The sequence below is a fragment of the Rattus norvegicus genome, chromosome 1 (genome assembly GCF_021556685.1).
Source record: "Rattus norvegicus strain SHRSP/BbbUtx chromosome 1, alternate assembly SHRSP_T2T, whole genome shotgun sequence".
NCBI classification, from domain to species: Eukaryota; Metazoa; Chordata; class Mammalia; order Rodentia; family Muridae; genus Rattus; species Rattus norvegicus.
This window is the reverse complement of record NC_141534.1, coordinates 50,667,759-50,686,462: the sequence shown is the minus strand read 5'-3', so window position 1 is coordinate 50,686,462 and position 18,704 is coordinate 50,667,759. Positions and strand designations below refer to the sequence as shown.

General features: G+C 46.7%; 1 protein-coding gene and 1 non-coding gene across 10 annotated transcripts in view; one reads left to right on the top strand and one right to left on the bottom strand.

The window, feature by feature from the left end:
• The window catches only part of Map3k4 (mitogen activated protein kinase kinase kinase 4), an 87,147-nt gene that overhangs the window by 51,705 nt on the left and 16,738 nt on the right, over positions 1–18,704 (bottom strand).
• Positions 17,647–17,781, top strand: LOC120100432 (small nucleolar RNA SNORA17). Its single transcript, XR_015655972.1, has one exon. It is a non-coding gene; the product is annotated as a small nucleolar RNA SNORA17 (small nucleolar RNA).

The following is an 18,704-nucleotide window of genomic DNA, read 5'->3' as shown; positions in this document are numbered from 1 at the left end:
TCCAGAATCACGAAGAAATGGGGGAGGGTACTCAAGATGTGTGAAATTGTCATTATTAAACTAGAAAAATCAGAACAGAAGCTATCTTCTGAAAAATAAGAATATGGGGTTGAGGAGAGGATCAGTAGGTAAAGTGCTTGTTGCATGAGGACCTGAGTTCAGAGCCCCAGCACCTGAGTAAAAAGTCTGGCTTGGTGCATACTCCTGCAGTCCCAGCATGAAAGCAGCAGGGGACTTACAGGGGGAATCACTGGCCAGGCAGTCTTCCAGAAATGGTGAGCCCCAGGTCTATCTACAGTAAAAACCAACAAGGAAGATACCATGTTGACTCTGGTCTCTACAAACACCCTCATGTGCCAGTAGCTGCACATACATGCCCCAGAAGTTCTACAGAATTACACAGGTTTGCCAGGCGTGGTGGTTAACATCTTGAATCCCAGCTCTGGGATGCAGAGAGAGACAGGCAGATTTCTGGGTTCAAGGCCAGCCTGAGTTTCACATATAAAGACCCTGTCTCAAATCAAAGGGATTGGTGGGCTAAAGAGATATTCAGCAGTTAAGAGTACTTATTTGAGCAGAGAACTGCGGTTCAGTTCCCAGAACCACATGGTGGCGTACAGCCATCCCTAGCTCTAGTTCCAGGGGACCTGTTGAGTTCTTCTGACCTTCCTAGACACCGGGCACTCACATGGTGCACATACATACATGGAGACAACACCTACACATAAAATAAAATAATTAAAAATAACTGCACACATTTCCAGCAATGAAATTTATTTTTTAATTCTATCAGCGAGTGGCCCGCTTGGATGCTGCCCTGCAGTGACTTGTGACACGTCTTCTTTTCCTTTTACTACCTCCAAGGATGGAATACCCGGGCTGTGGACAGGTCCTCTCCTCCCAGGGCCCTTGGGGTCAAGGTATTATCCATCTGCCTCTGGCTGCCAGCATGGCTGCAACAGGAAAGGTTTACTATGTTCTTGCTGTACCACACAACACTCAACAACACAGTATGCCTCGCCTGGGACTTGCTGGGGCCATGGCCTTCTCCAGATTCTCAAACAGCACTGTTTTGGAAAAGCCCTTTCTGGGCTTTTCTGCACTGAAGGATGTTCTCCCAACTGCAGCATGTACAACTTTTATTCTGTCATTTCTGTGGATTCCTGTCAGTTTTCCATCTGTGCTCCCCCCGTGCTGCTCTGGCTGCCTCCCCTGTGCTGAAGTGCACAGTAAATGCAGTGGAGATGGATAAGCACAGAGCTGAAAGAGAGGAGAATGTAGTGCACGCTCACCCAAACTCACTGGAGAGGATTCTAGGAAATGACTCCTGATCATACTAACCAAGAAACTCAAGAAACAAGGGGTAAAACAGTAACCTCAGCTACGGCGAGAATTCAGTGGGCTAAAGAATACACCTAACTGGAACAAATGGTAGCTCTTGGAGGAAGAAGGAAAATGGAACTGAACGCTGCCCTATGAGAACTGACCCAGGAGGTATTAAGATCTGAGTGTTGAACGTGAAAACGGAAGGCTTTTAAACGGAACCTGGAGAAAACCCCCGCTGTCTCACAGTAGAACAGCTTAAGATAAGCAGTCATCATCAACTGAAGACGGCTTTACTTTAAGATACAGACTTTCAGCTAAGGCATGAGAGTGAAAAACTGAGCCAGAGCAGGAAACGCCACACACAAACAACAAAACCCAAGTCCCAGACAGCCGCTACAGACCAACCACCAGACATGAGGGAGAAAATCAAAGTCGCACATTAACAACAAAGCCCATGCACGAACCTACAACCACTGCCAGACACAAGAACAACATACGTAGACACTGGTCAAATGCCTGTGCAAGCACTTTAGAGAAAATACTGGGCTGAGGGAGATAGCTCAGCGTCGGCTCCCGCACTACAGAAACAAAGTCTAAGGCTCACGATGTGGTGCCCAGCTTTAGTACTAACAACAACAAAAAATAATGACCACCACATTGCTGAAAGTCAACATGTATCATCATGTGAAGATGAGGAGGAAGGACCCCTGTAACCCACTGAACATTAAGACCATGCACAGTGCAGCTCGAGGCTGGTTCGTCGTTGTCTATGGACACTAAAGACATGCAAAGCCTACTACACACGAGCAACTTAAATCCCAGTCACATACACTACACACGTGTAGCAGATGTCAGTCACATCATTTGTAATAGACAGAAATCCCTAGTCACATTCCTGCAAGAGCAGAGTGCCTATGATGAGAGAAATATGGTGTCTGTGGTGTGGACAGGCACAGCAGGGCCCTCACTGGTGAGCATTTCTTGGGTCTGTGTTCCTTGCATGGTTTTTGTTAAACTAACCAAATCAGTGTTTCATGACATTTTTATATCTAACTTGGAAGGAAATAAACCATAAGCACTCAGAAGGAAGGTTTAACGTAGCAGACAATGCAGTTGGTACACAGTAAGTGCTCAGTGAAAACTAGCCACTGACACAGATGTGGGGGTGCATACCTGTACTGCTCACATGTTGGAGGTTGAGGCAGAAGCCGAGTCTGTGCTACAGAGTGAGCCCAGTCTCATGTTAGCTGAAGGAGCCTTATGTCCAATATTCGAATCTCTGGGTTGACTTGTGAGACTAGATCACGTGACTGACCCTGAGACATCAGCATTAGTGCACATACACGAGCTGTCACAGAAGGGGGAGGGCTCACGAGGCCCGTCATTCCCTCAGGCTTTGTATAACTGATGGTAGTCAGAGCAGAAAGAGATATTTTCTTCAGTGGTGCAGCCATTGGTAAGGTGCCCACGATCCCATAAGTAATCCTAATGAAACCCATTAGGACACACACACGCAAGCAAAGGAGAGACTAGAAAAAAAGAGGGAAGGGGATGTTAATGTGACCCAAATAGATTATGTGTATGAAAATATCATAAAGCCCATTGTGAGTAATTAATAAAAACTCTTTTAAAAAGATTTATTTATTATATATAAGTGCAATGTAGCTGTCTTCAGACATACCAGAAGAGGGCATCAGATCCCATTACAGATGGTTGTGAGCCACCATGTGGTTGCTGGGAATTGAACTCAGGACCTCTGGAAGAGCAGTCAGTGCTCTTAACCACTGAACCATCTCTCCAGTCCTAATAAAAACTTTTTAAATGATAAAAAAAATAAATTCCATCAGCAAATTAAAACAGATTTTTAAGCCACTGTACTTTTACCAGACCACTCTAGGTCTTTCATGAAGATACCTACATACTCCCAAACCTGTATACATAATAACGCCCTGAACTACAATGTAATTTAGAAATGTTTTTAAGGCTAACTATATTTATCACCTAAGTCTCATAAAGTAATATAACAAGTAGCACAACTTATTAACTTGAAAGTTTTTATGTCTACTTCTGTATTCACTGTAAGCTGATTCGAATGGCTAAAGGTCATGGCTACACATCCCAAGGTGATTTATTGCTTTCCCCATTTCGGTGTCAATAGCAATGGTTCTGAGATGGCACTGCAGCTTGATGGTCCAGAGACTGCCTAGTATGCACGGGGTTCTGGGTTAAACCCCAACTACAAAAACATCACTGAGTGAGGTAATCCAGACCATAAAGAAAACATGTTTTCTCCCACTCCTGGAGGTTAGCTTTGAGTATTTAAGTGTGTGTCAACTGAAATACCCACAGAGCTCAGGAACTAGTAAGCAACCACAGAGAGGGGATGCGATCAAAGAAGGGAGACGGACCACAGTGACATGAGGAGGAAGGGGACAACAGAGGGGGTAAGTGGGTGGGTGGGGGAGGGCAGGGCAGAGCAGGGATACCAGGAGGGATAATTAACACCAAAGACCTTCTGAACAGTCAAACGGAAACTATTACTCCAGAAGCTTCCTAAAATATAAGCATGTGTTTATAACATAAAGAGAACTTGAGTGGGGTTGGGGATTTAGCTCAGTGGTAGAGCGCTTGACTAGCAAGCACAAGGCCCTGGGTTCGGTCCTCAGTTCCGAGGGGGGAAGGAGGGGGGGGTGGGGAAGAACTTGAGTGAAATCACTCTGTATTGAGGAACTCAATGTCAGAAATGGGTTTCTTCTACTGGGGCTGTTGGCCAGTGAGGTCCCACAGACCACCCTCCCCCAACATTACAGATGGTTGACACTACCCTTGGTTCCCTTTCCAAGCTTGATGGTAAGACCCTATGGCTGAGGTCATCACACATCTGAGTCATAGAACACAGACTCTTGTCCAGCTGGAACTGACCTAGAAGCTTCATCCCTACGGGCTAGGTCCTCACAGTACTGGACCCATGCTACTGGAGAAAAGCAATCATCATATTCAATCTGGCAAGATATGCCCACTGGTACAATCCTGATACAAATGGCAAGGAGCGACCCACCACTTCCTGGTGAATTTAAGGCCTGCCCCACCGGATGGAAGACATTCCTGGTTCAGTTACTGAGGCCAATGCCGGAGGCTAGACATACCATAAGCCCTAGCAAGAGTCTATTACGGTTCTTCTGCTAACAGGACATAGTAAACCAACTCCTATGATTTCTCTTTGCCCACCTGTTCGTGATCTTACAGAGAGGCTCCTTTTTGCAGGAGATTGTGATTAACGCTGAGACCCACGGCTGGCCGAGGTGCACAGCCTAAGTGACTATGGAGTGCTGGACCCTAAGTGGGACATCTGTATACACCTTCCTCTTCCCATGGCTCAGGATCTTACTGCAAGAGGGAGCAGAGAGAAAGGAAGGGCCAGAGGTGCTGTGCTAGGTGACTAAAACAGTGTTTTCTGGACTAACAGGACAGTCCTACATACATACTCACAGCAGCTGTGGCAAGACCTGGACCAGAGAAAATCCCAGAAGGGAGACATGAGGTGGGCATGAAGTCCCACCCCAGCTGAGGAGCTTTTGGTAACTGAAATCTGGTGGTAAGGATGCGACCCTGGTAGGTCTAACAGACTCCGACAGACCCACACCTAAAAATGTACAGGCAGCACTAATGGTACTTGGCGGGTTTTAAGAAACGACCCACAAAGTTGGGTGAGAATAAAATGGGGAGTTGGATGTGGGAGATAGGGGAGAAAATAAGTATGTTCTCCTGAAGAAGTAATAAAGATATTTTTAAATAGTTCTAGAATAGTTTGTGGACCTATGGATGAACTTACATTTAAATGCTGGACTATTTAAAACCTCACTCCTGTGTCTTTATAAAATAAAGATAATGCTCTATGAGGATGAACACTAATGTGTCAGGTGATACTGAGCGTCACTACATGAGGACTGCAGGCCTCAGGCTTCACTGCACTCACTCACTGTGTGGTGAGACATGAGTTCTAGGTGGACATCTGCACACTACAAGAGCACTCCACAGCAGGGTCCAGGGCCAGAAGCCATCTCAACAGCTCTTAAACCCCTCCTCATGTGTGACAGCATTCCCGGGCTGTCTCTACCTGGTTACCTGCTGATACACATTCACTGAGCTCTAAGACTGCTTTTTACCGCTGTTACTTCAACAATGTCACCAAGCGCTTTTCCACAATGCTTTTTTCCACACACTGGGATGAATGTCACCAGAGAATCGCAGCACAAACATTATGATCAATTAATAATGTATCAAATCGGGGTTGGGGATTTAGCTCAGTGGTAGAGCGCTTGCCTAGGAAGCGCAAGGCCCTGGGTTCGGTCCCCAGCTCCGAAAAAAAAAAAAAAATAATGTATCAAATCCAGACAGTAGGAATGACAGGGTGAAGAGAAAAATGTAGTGAAATAAGAAACAAAACCTCTTCAGAGCACGCCTTCTGTGGTACGAGTGACTGCTTGCCGCTGCTCACACGCAAAATTAACACAAGGCTGGAGCCCGTACGCCAATGTGGTGAAGCCACACCACTGTATTTTCTTAAAATTTACTTAACTTGGTGGAGACAGTGCTCACTCTGATCAGAAATGGTGTCAGTTTGCACTTCATCCAGGTAACTCTGCAACTAACTACATGTCGGAACATCGTCAAACATTTAAAGGAGTAGAAAAGTCTAACACAATAAATAAAATCCATGGCTTCTGCCACCCTATCAAAGTTCATAAAATGGACAATGACACAAAGGAAAAAACCGAGGACAGACCAGAAGTGAATGACACAGAGCAAAGATGAGACTAAACCTGAGCCCACAACACTTTGGAAATAACAGACCAGATATGGCTAACTAGACAGGGCAGACTAGACATGGGAAACTAGACAGGACAGACTAGACAGGGCAGACTAGACAGGGGAGACTAGACAGGGCAGACTAGACAGGGGAGACTAGACAGGGCAGACTAGACAGGGTAGACTAGACAGGGGAGACTAGACAGGGCAGACTAGACAGGGGAGACTAGACAGGGCAGACTAGACAGGGGAGACTAGACAGGGGAGACTAGATATAGGAGACTAGACAGTGAAGACTAGACAGGGGAGACTAGATATAGGAGACTAGACAGTAAAGACTAGACAGGGGAGACTAGATATAGGAGACTAGACAGTGAAGACTAGACAGGGGAGACTAGACACAGCAGACTAGACAGGGCAGACTAGACAGGGCAGACTAGACAGGGGAGACTAGACAGGGCAGACTAGACAGGGGAGACTAGACAGGGGAGACTAGACAGGGCAGACTAGACAGGGCAGACTAGACAGGGCAGACTAGACGGGGGAGACTAGACAGGGCAGACTAGACAGGGGAGACTAGACAGGGGAGACTAGACAGGGGAGACTAGACAGAGGAGACTAGACAGAGGAGACTAGACAGGACAGACTAGACAGGGCAGACTAGACAGGGGAGACTAGACAGGGCAGACTAGACAGGGGAGACTAGACAGGGGAGACTAGACAGGGCAGACTAGACAGGGCAGACTAGACAGGGGAGACTAGACAGGGCAGACTAGACAGGGGAGACTAGACAGGGGAGACTAGACAGGGGAGACTAGACAGGACAGACTAGACAGGGCAGACTAGACAGGAGAGACTAGACAGGGCAGACTAGACAGGGGAGACTAGACAGGGGAGACTAGACAGGGCAGACTAGACAGGGGAGACTAGACAGGGGAGACTAGACAGGGGAGACTAGACAGGGGAGACTAGACAGGACAGACTAGACAGGGCAGACTAGACAGGAGAGACTAGACAGGGCAGACTAGACAGGGGAGACTAGACAGGGGAGACTAGACAGGGGAGACTAGACAGGACAGACTAGACAGGGCATACTAGACAGGGCATACTAGACAGGGCAGACTAGACAGGGGAGACTAGACAGGGCAGACTAGACAGGGGAGACTAGACAGGGCAGACTAGACAGGGGAGACTAGACAGGGGAGACTAGACAGGGGAGACTAGACAGGACAGACTAGACAGGGCAGACTAGACAGGGGAGACTAGACAGGGCAGACTAGACAGGGGAGACTAGACAGGGGAGACTAGACAGGACAGACTAGACAGGGGAGACTAGACAGGTAGATGAAAGGAGAACAGACTTTATACACAGCAATAGAAACCCTCCGAGCTGAAGAGAGTGATGGATGGAGGGCTAGAGGCTCAGCAATCTGCGAGTCTAAAGCACAGGAAAATCCACAAACAAATGAGAGCTGAAATTTTCAAACAGATCCAACAAACTTCAAGAACTACACTAGGGGAAGAACTATGAAGAAAACTGTTTTATTAAGCATAATTAATTATGTGTATCATAAACCAATCTCTGGAAGTCATTACTGAACTTAAAGCAGCCAAAGAGAAACAACTCATTTTAGGAGCCTTTGCTTGGAAGTGATACTTAACAGACGAAAGTTATCAAGCAGGTTTCTTGTCTTTAAAACATGTGTACACAAAAAAATCTAGGAAAAGTACTAGTGCTAAGTTCAATAGCGCTTGCCTCACTTCAGTTAAGCAACCACAAGCATCCCAGGCCGCTCTGCAGCAGCGCACGTGAGATGAGCTAATGCGGCCGTCTGACTGGTGCAAGTGTTTCCATGGACACCGAGCATTTGGGATTGGAGAGTAGACAGGCCCACGGGAGTCGTCCTGAAACGTATGCTTTATTGTGCTTAAAAACCTACAAATGTGAGGTGTCTTTCTTATACTAACGTCTGACAGCCACATAAACCAAGTCTTCTTCTCATATAAAACCCTGTTAAGTGCCATTCACTTTACACTAGAGCCAGTAAAGTATGTCTTGAACTCAGTCCAAGGGATTTGTAGTCTTTAAATGAAAACTGTGTAGAAAGAAAACAAGACAGCTTCAAAGACCGTGGGACTAAAGAGTTTGGCTGTGGTACACAATATGAGCTGAAATGGAGCCTGAGTGAGGTACAACTGGGTGAGTTCAGAAACATCTGGGGTTCGGCAAAGGCCCATTCAAAGCTGTGTAGCGTGTCCTTCAAAATTAAGTGGCACCTGGTTCGCTAGCAACCACAGTAGTTCACCTGTGTGAAATCCTCTCCTCTACCTGTCATTTGCCTGCCCTGTGTGACATAAGAGCAAAACAGGTCCCTGCTAAAGGAGAAACTGGAGAGGATGGTCCTTTCTTTTTTCGTTTCTTAAAGAATTTTTCATCCATTTGTAAATATCAGTTTGCAGGGGAGGGGATTGGAAAGCAGGATAAAGGAGGGAACATCGGGAGGGACCACTAACACTAAAGGCCTTTGAAATGCCATTATAGAAACCTATTACTAAAGAAGCTTTCTGAAATTATATGTGTGTATGCACATGTGTGTATATATACATGTGTGTACATATATATGTACATACTATATATATATATGTGTGTGTGTATATATATATATATATGCATGCACACATGTGTATGTGTGGAACTAAGACAGAATTACCATAAAATGAGGAGACAAAGCCTGAACTAGATATCACACGCCACCAAGTAAAACCTCCAGCACCAGGAATGAGTTACAACTTCTTGTGTGACCAGCCAAAGGGATCCCAAAAACAACACCCCCCAGCACCCTACACCCCCTCCCCCCCAAAAAATCATAGGCTATTGCCAAGGTTACCAGTTAATGCTCCACAACCTGTGGTAAGGCCTTGATTGCTGAAGACACCACTTACTTAGTCATCAGACAGAAAAATTTAGCTATTGTTCAACTAGAATGTTCACCCCTCTTAGCTAGCACTCACGGTGCTACCAGAGGACAAAAGTAATCATCAAATCATCACTACCACCCAGCCTCAAACCCTCACAGTCTGCAAACTCCAAGAGTGACCTGCCTGCAAATGTGCTGGTACAGCAGCAGCAGGCAGAGTAACAGACCTCTCTCTGGTTGGCTGTAAGACCACTTCACAAGATGGAACACTTGTCGGCCACTGCTGGAGCGGCCATGAACCTGACCCTGGATGACGATGGGCCACAGAAGAAATCTTACTACAGTTAGCATGCTAAAGGAGCACAGCAATAAAATGATATTGCTAGCCCCTCGCTCAGCCTTTATCAGAGGAGCCTCTTCTTGCAGTAGGTGGAAATTAGCACAAGGACCCACAACTGGACAGTTTGTAAAGAATGCGAGACTCGGAGGACTGGCCCTAAATGGGATGTCTTCACCAAACCCTTCCCCCTCAGGAGTCAAGGATCTATGAGGAAGAGAAAGAAGACAGAGACCTTAAGAGGTAGCAGATGACTCCAAGGAAACTATCCTCTAGACACAACAGGACTGGTGCAGAGAAGAACTCAAAGGGTCTGGAGCAACACTGAGACCCTTGAACTTGTGCACGTTCAAATCAGACAAAATACCAACATGGAGAAGAGGAAGTGGACAAAGTGGCAGCCCGAACCACAAAACTATTTACAACTGGTCCCTGGTGGAAAGGGCAAAATCCTTTCCTCCAATGGAGAGCCGCCGGGTATAGCAGACATACTCCAAGTTCAAGGCTAGCAGGACTTTATAAGACTTTACAGGGAATCCCTTTCTCAAAAAGAACAATTAATTACAAAATTAGAAAGACATCTAAGTTCAAACTGACTGATAATTACAGTTGTACAAAAATGTCTAAACAGGCAAGGAAATGTTCTGAAATGAATCACAAATTGAGCTATGCACCAGAATCCCAATTGTACTGTTAAAAGGCAGATTTTGGTGTGTCCCAATAGGAATTATAATGAGGACGTTTGAGTTCTGACTGGAAATGTGTATTACAGCATTTACCAGAGCTCCTGGTCCATGGGCCAATGCTCTGCAAAGAGCTGGGTGACCATCACGGAGGGGGTGTTGGATTCCTACCTAAATGCCAAGCTCTACTCTCCCACCCTCCCAGGGTAACACCTCCTCCAGGCGCTAAGTGCAGAGGCAACCTGGATTCCTCAGCAGCTCTGAGGCGATCTTAGAGACCAGTGCACAGCCCTTAGTGATACCAAGGCCACCAGGGAGCTAGTTACAAAGTGTCTGGGCTGCTTACTATTACAGCTCTCTACTTCCAGTCACAAAAAACTTCCATTCCCTTTATAAGCAAAGGTAATTCTCTTAGGAAAAAGATCTTTAAAGAGTAACTAATAGTAAATAAGGATAAGGGTACAATAACAATTATACAGGTGGTAGTAACAGGATGGAGACTGAGAAACATGGTTACATTCACATGGTAGACACAGGAAGACCCAGAATTAAGGCAATGGTTAAGACCAATAAAAAGACTTTATATCTGTGTTTTTAATCATCTCTGTAATTGGTTACACATAAAGAAGGATTTTTATTAGGACAGTGTAATTGCTGTCATTAAACAGTGAGCACTGGCCATCTGCCAGGCAGTCTGCCAAATGCCACACATAACTGAATTTAATCTTTAGCAGAATCTCCAGGACCACTTTAAAGACCCTTTGCCCAGACAGCCAATCCACAGTGATCAGACATGATGTGCTCACATCAGAAATGTTTTCTGACAGGCATCCATCAAGCCCCTAGCTGAAGCTCCTCACTGGGTCATTCCGAGGACCCTGGAAGTCTCAGAAGAATTCTTAGGTCGTAGGGATGGGTTGATGACGTAGCCTAGCTGCTTAATTTTAAGTATCTAAACCAGAACTGGAGTCCCGGTCCAATCCAAATGCCACGGCCTCTCCCATGGCTACCCTATGCCTAACTCACTAGGATGTTTCTGTTCTCCCTATGGCCAACATGCAAAGTCACTTCCACTACAGACAGACTATGGTTTGAGGGCCACTGACTAGAGGGTCACCACAGGGATGGGAGAGAAGGATGGACTCTGGCCACAGCTCACAGAGCTAAGTGCCAGGCCAGCGTTAGGCTTCATACCTCTAGTAACGCTTCTGCCACCCTAATTTGTGCACCAATAGTGATAAGGCAGCGACTGAGGAGACCTAGCCTGACTATAATTTAAGTGAGAGGAGAACTGAGAGTCTGCCTGGCCTACTTATTTCTAAAAGCGAAATCAAAGGCTGACTTCTAACCTTTTTCCCCCCAAAGAGACCTTACCCTTCCCACCAAGAACTCCACACAAATGCACAGCACCCGTAAGGGGACACAGTGTTAGCGCTCGGTCCCTGCAAGCTCGTGTGTTTACACCTAAGAGACAAAACTAGCACGAGAGAAATGGGAAGATAAGCTCTCCAAAGTCCAAATTAACAATAAATTTTCTATTGAAGTAGGATTTTGTATGAGACAAGATGGCTGTTAAAATTTTTTAAGATGTTATTTTCTGTTAGTCATTTCTGTTTTGTTACCTGGGCTTTACTCCAACTTGTCTGTAGTTAAAAGTACACACTGACTGTGGCACACCCATAGTATGTGCATGGTGTCTAATTACAAGTCAGCTCCTTGGGGCAATACTGGACTCTGTGAGTTCAACACTGACCTGACTCGACAGAGCAGAGTTGGGAAGACACAGCACCAACTCACGAGCTGCTGTTCCTGTCTCTGACTTCAAGACAAAGCTACAGAGAAGCATGCACATGCCTTCAATCTTAGCAATCTGGGAGAAAGAAGGGGGTGGATCTCCGTCAGTTCACCACCTGCCTGGTCTATATATCAAGTCCTAGACTGGCCAAAGCTACATAATGAGACCCTGCCTCCAAAACCAAAATACAAAACAACCACAGAAATCCACCCACTAGCATACAACTACACCCCCACAAGATTGTAGAATGTAGTCGAGGCTTATGCAACCAAGGCAGATCATAGGGAACAGACAGCCAGAGGAGACCCAGAGAACCCGGCAGAAAACAAAAGGTTCTCCAAAGGATATTTCAATGGAAACATCAAAGCTCTGACCAGAAGTGGCTAAGTGGCTGGGAAGTGCTGAGACAAAGGAGAGCACGTGGAGAGGACCTGAGCAGAAGGAAGTATGCTCCTCCTTTGAGGAAGCAAGGTGGCTGGGACACTACAGTAAGATGGACAGAGAAAATCAGGGCACCCAAGGACATGCACAGAGACAGAAGTTTGTGAGCCAATCTGATGGCCTCAGCCTACCTACCACTCTAGCAGATAGATAGGCAAACTGATACACACTTGTCTAAGACTATTGTGATTTTTTTCCTCCCACATGAGGCTTCCCATCTCTAGTCACATGTTTCTTCAGCACTGGGGTACATTCCAGCAGGTCCATCACTAGGTGACTCTGTCACTGTGCAAATGTTACAGAGCATGCAAGTCAGAACTCAGCACACAGGTGGGGGAGACGGCAACCTTGGTGCAACAGCACACTGTTCCAACAAGTACAGTGCTAACACACATGTACACATGTACACACATGTACACATGTACACACCAACCAGTAATGTGATTTGACTGTATATACTGTGTCTAATTTATGTGCTACACTTTCTAACAGCTGCCAGTACAAAAGTGCATCCTAAACACGAGAGCGGCATGCCAGTGGTGGGTCACACACCACGCAGAAGGAGGTCTGCGGCTCCATTATACCCTCATGGGACCTCTATGGTCAGAAGTCATTATGTATGAATGGTGGCCCTTAAAGCCAGCCCAAATTCTACTTGAGAGAATGACCCCTAGGGAACTGTGAAAGACTTAAGCACAGTAAGCTGGCCCCTAAGAAGTCACCATCACCCAGCACAGAAGAAACGGAGATACACGTGTAAAGTCTGCCTCTTGGGAACACTTTTTTACAAATAAAGGCCACACGAGCTGAGCAAAGTTTAAGCAGAGGCTCCAGGCTTCAAGATAAAAACGCATGACTTTTTGTCTTTAACTATGTTGTTTTCTCACACAGGAGAACAAAACCCCTAAGCGCAACTGAATACACTGGCAATGTAAACTTTGAGGCCCTGTGTATTCCAGGCGTAAAAGCCATAGGCAGCTTCTGAAAGGGTTTTCAATATGCGACTAACATGTACACATGAAGGTAGCTCATGAAACGCGCACAGCTCCCTAGCTCGCCCATGGTGCTTGAAAGCTCCTAAAACCCAGAGCGCACCTCACCAGGCCTGTGCATTCTCTGTCTCTTTTCCACAGTTCTCATCACGTTCTCAGTCTGTGGCCCCCAAAAGGTTAAGAGGCACTGACACTGTAACAGATTTTCTGTAACAGATTCTCTGCTCCAAGTGTCTCATCCTGACAAATACAAGACACCAGGATACAGGCACCGGATGCAAAACAAACTCAAACCTGATGCTCACCTGATGCTTGCTACGACACACGTGCATACACACGCATACATTTCATACTTGAAAAATCAGGTAAAAGTTAAGGCATTTCCTAAATCAGATAATTTCCAATATTTTATGACACTGCCTGAGATAGGATACTCACTACTCCCCACATACCAGGAAAAACACAAATTAAGGACGCTAGCACTGAACTTAGTAACCATTAGCTTAAGGATAAACACAATCCTTCAAGGTTGTGACTGAACAACAAAGACAAAGGCTTTGGAAGGAAGATCTTAAGGAAACCTAAGAAAAACTGATTTGGCAAAGGATCAAAGGAAGCTGGTTCTGTCAGAGCTCCGGGGATACAGACACAGGAGGAGAGCTACTGTGAACAGGGGCATGGAGGAGAAAGCCACTGACGTCACTCACAGGACTGACGACCGCTGAACAGAGTACACAGTGACTTCATGGCAACAGGCTTGTGCCGTGGGGCTCTATGCCGCATGAAGCCTGTGCATGAAGCCTGCATGTGAACAGCCTGTGCATGAAGCCTGTGTGTGAAGCCTATGTATGAACAGCCTGCCTGTGAAGCCTTTAGTCTCTCCTGCACAGTGTGACCACACCATCCATGTCTGGAACTCAGCTGCTCATGCCACCTGAGCCTGGTGCTCGGTGCCTCCTGGCTGCGCTCTGCGCCACACCACACTTCCTGCCGCTGTGCTCCCAAGTTCACAGACCAGTGTCCACCTTGCTGAGAACCCACTCTGGCTGTCACTACAGATGGCAAAGCTGTCATCTCAGGCCACTCCACAAGAATCTTGTGTGTCGTAGGTATTTAAAGGTGACCATCTATGTAGCATCACTCCTGGCTGCTGTCATTACTGCTTACACTTCTGGGACTGTCACCACGGAGTGAAGATTGACCATAGCTGTGAGTCCTATTTCCCTGCTTACTGGAATGACTAGTTTTTATGTTTCTCTTCTGTTTTGTTTTGTTTTGGAAGGTCTTATTATGTAGCCCAAGATGAGCCTCCTGCCTCACCCTCCTCAATGCTGGGAGCACAGCCATGTACTATAACTGGTCATTTTTTATTGGATATCGATGTCATAAAGTTAATGTTGTTATTTGGATTTTGTTGTTATGCTTTAGGATCTGGGGTAAAGGGTAGACTGCTGTAAAATAGTTCCAACTCCCTGCAACCTTCATGCTTCCTTTCAAGTCTGCTTAAGGTTAATAGCAGAGAAGCCTTTCTCTAGGCATAGCCTGACCCTGCTGCTAAGCTAGGAACTCCAAGTCTGTACTCAGTACCCTAAGACCAGCACAAAAGATTCTTCATAACCACGCTGGCCTCAAGTGTCAGGCGCTACTGTCTGTCTCTGGGGACCTTCCTCAAACAGCAGCACTTCGGTGACTGGCTCTGCCTTATCTCAAGCAGTGTGTGCCTTAGACACGTGTGTCTGTGGCTGCAGAGCCCAGAGGTCTGACCAGGAGCCTGCAGCCCTTTTTTTGTATTCTTCCTTCCTCCCAAGTACTCTTCCTCAACCTCCAACTGCCTCAGCTCCACAGTTCTATCTGCCTTCTCCACCCTGCTGCCTGGGGCTGCCTCCATGCCTGACACAGGTATTCAGGAAAGAGGTTTCTGGTATATCCAGGAAAAAGGTTTCTGGTGTATCCAGGAAAAAGGTTTCTGATGTATCCAGGAAAGAGGTTTCTGGTGTACTCCTGGACAGCGACGAGAGCAAAGGCTCCCATCCCTACTTTCACAGCTTACCAAAAGCTTTGTGATTTACCAGCTCTATGTTATGCTACAAAGAGATGGCTAGACAGTAAAGCCAGATGTATCATCGATGGGACAGAATTGAGATCTGGATGAACCCCCATTCCAATGGCCACCTAGTTTCAGTTTCAATGACCAACACAGTCTGGGAAAAAAGAGTACTTGACAGACAGCACATGTATGGACAGCAAGACATAGGAAAAGGGATGAACTGGAACTCGAGGCAAAGAAAGTGAACTTGAAATGGACCAAGGAAGAGTAAGAGCTAAGACATTTTGGCAGCAAACACTAGTGCCTCAGTAAGAGCCTAGATGTAGCAGCTCTATCTTACTGGTACAAAAACCTTTGCCAAGGAAACAAAGGCCAAGAAACTGATGAACTGTCGTCATCAAAATGCAAAATTTCTGTGCAATTATAAATGAGAAGCTAACGAGGCTCACAATGCAGGAGGAAACATTTGCAAGTCCTAGATCTGATCAGAGACCTGTCCAAAAGGCACAATGAAATACAAGAAATGCTAATCAAGACCCAGAGAGCAGTCTACACCCAGGTAAGTGTTGACACAGAGGCAGTAAACAGAGCCCTTTATACTGCTGGTGAGAACCCCAAACTGTGTGGCCATGCTGATCAAGTAATAGCAACTCTACTCCTAGGTGGATAGATACTAGAAAAATCAAGGCCTATCCATGCAAAACTAGTACACGCACGGCCACAGCAGCAACTACTCCTAAGAGATAAAATGCTGAAATGCCCCAGCACCTCGCTGAGCAGATACAGTGCAGTCCATGATTAGGTGGAACATTTCTCAGCCACACAGAAGAGTGGAGAAGAGAACACTGTGTTAGGTATAAACTTTAGAACGTCACACCAGGGAAAGGAGCCAGTTCAGATCTCATATGGTTGAATGTATGTAATACGTCTGGAACCAGTAAATCCATGCAGACTGAGACAGACTGGGAGGGATGGAGACTAGACAGGTAGGTCTGCAGCTGAAGGGTACAGGTTTCTTCACATGGTGATGGTCATAAGCTCTATGCTCACCAAAGTCTGATGTGGACTCACTGGACCAGCAGATTATATAGCATGTGAAATGGAACACAACAAAGCTGCTTTAACAAACAGGTGAGGGCAAGATCTGCAGCCCTCTAGTACTCTGGTCAACCTCCAAGAAGCCAGTTAGAGTACTGATGTCCTAGGGACGGAAGGCTTTCGGGGATAGAGACTTCCAACACATACCTCGGAAGATATACGAGTCATCTGCACTCCAACATAGGAAGGGTGCCTCACCTGCCTTTTGAGAAAACAGTAAGTAACAGCAGGAAGTCTGGCAAATCCCAGGGAACAGGGAAGGACTCTGCTGGCCCATTTTAATCACCTATGATTCCAATTCTGAAAAATTACTTTAAAAGCCACTAGCATGTGAGCTGCTCCTGAAAAGAAGGCAGTTCTATTTGTATGAGGACAAGAGGAAACAGGGACCTAATGACAGGCTCTGCATTAAACTCTCATTCAGGTACCACGCCCAGGAGACTAACCCAGTATCTAAGGTGTGTTAACTCCACTGGGCAAACAGAAACAGAAGCCTTGCATGAGGAGCCCAAAAGGAAAGTGTACCTCCGTCTTCAATTAGCTCCACTCGTTCATTTACATTTCATTCTCAGAAAACATGAGTATGTTGAGAAAGTAAAAGGCAGCGTGCCAAAAATCAGTAAAACCGGCCACACAAAGAGGCCATGGGCACCGTGGTTATGAAGGGAAGTAACAGCACAAAACACAAGCCACGCACATCTTAAAGGCTTCATGTGAGCAGGCGAGCATCTCCCACTACACCCAGCCACCCTCTTTCCTTCCTCCTTGACTTGATTTGGGAGTCACTAGAAACCCTAAAGACAAGCCTTCACTCTAGCGTCTTTCTGTGGCTCTCACTACAAGCAAATCCAGATTCTCACACCAGTGAAGTGTCAAAGCAAAAGCACCAAGTCTTCATGTCAGGGTGTCAGGGGTAGCCTTGCGGTGCAGTGAAGACCACATAACTGAGGCACACTCGAATCAAAGGCTAAAGTTGGATATTTTCCCTCAAATACTATTATATACCATACAGAATTCTTTTCAAGCTATTTTTATAAGTTCCCTTGTTTTTAATTGTTTTATTATGACATTTCCATTCCTCTATCATTGTCTCTTGCTTACATCTGCCTCCACACCACTCTCCAGCTCCACACACAACTCCTCCTGTCCCATGTCATGTAGAAACAGAGCATGTAGAGAACATGTAGAGTACGTGCTGCTGCTGCCTCAGAGGCACTGCAGGTGTGGCTGCTGTGTCATGCGTGCGTCAGTAGGTGGCAGAGGAGAGAGAGGCTACGTCTACCTAGGCTCAATGTTCTGACCTATGAACATCTGAGTGACTAGTGGTGGAACATTCCCTAGAAAAGGAGAGACTAAGATGACAATCAGGATGGCGCCAGGGGTCTAGACAGGGAGCTAGCCTGAGATAATCACCAGCCCAGCAACGCACAGGCCCAGATGGGCTCCTGGGATGGGGAGCAAGTGGGAGCCTAGAAGAGCCTGCCTGGGATGGTGAGCCCATGCAGGATCTCGGCTGAGACGACCACCTGCCAGAGGGCCTGGATAGGGAGCTAGCCTGAGATGTCTACCAATCTGGTGCTGCACAGGCCTGGGGTGTCGGGAGGAGGCAGGCCATGCCCAAGATGACCCCCGGCCAGTGCCATAATGGGCAGAGCACTCCTGGGGCCACTCCTGGGCAGGTCCCAGACACTCAGAGACCCTGGGCACCACTAAGAGGAACATGTAAGTGGTGGAGAAGTGAAGAGAAAGAGAACAGAAGGATGTGGGCACAGTGATGAGACGCAAAACTCGAGGCTTGAGGGTAACGAGGAACAGCCTGCTGAGAGTAGCCAGGGACCATGGTGGGATCCTGGCCTGTGTTACCACCAAGAGGCTACGTATGTGCCCAAGGCCCTGCAGCAGCAGGTGTCTGTTATCACCAAAGGCCAAGCAGATGTCCCTGATCTGGGCTGCTTCCTGGAGACACAATGTCTGAGGGCTGTGCAGAACTGGTCCCACCCCTCACCTGGGCATTTCTTGGGGAGAGCTGGCCCTGGAGGCATGAGAGTGTGAGAGGGGCCCCTGCAGTAATCAGGAGAGCAGGCCCTGCACATTGTGGGAGTTGCCGGTGATTCAGGATGATGGAGAGATACCCTCCTCTCTCCTCGCCCCTCACCACCTGCAGCAGTCAAGAGACCTGGCCCTGGGGTCATGAGAGCAAAAGAGATAGCCCTGGCCCTCAGCAGCTGCAAACTCTTAGAGAGGAAGCCCTACACCTC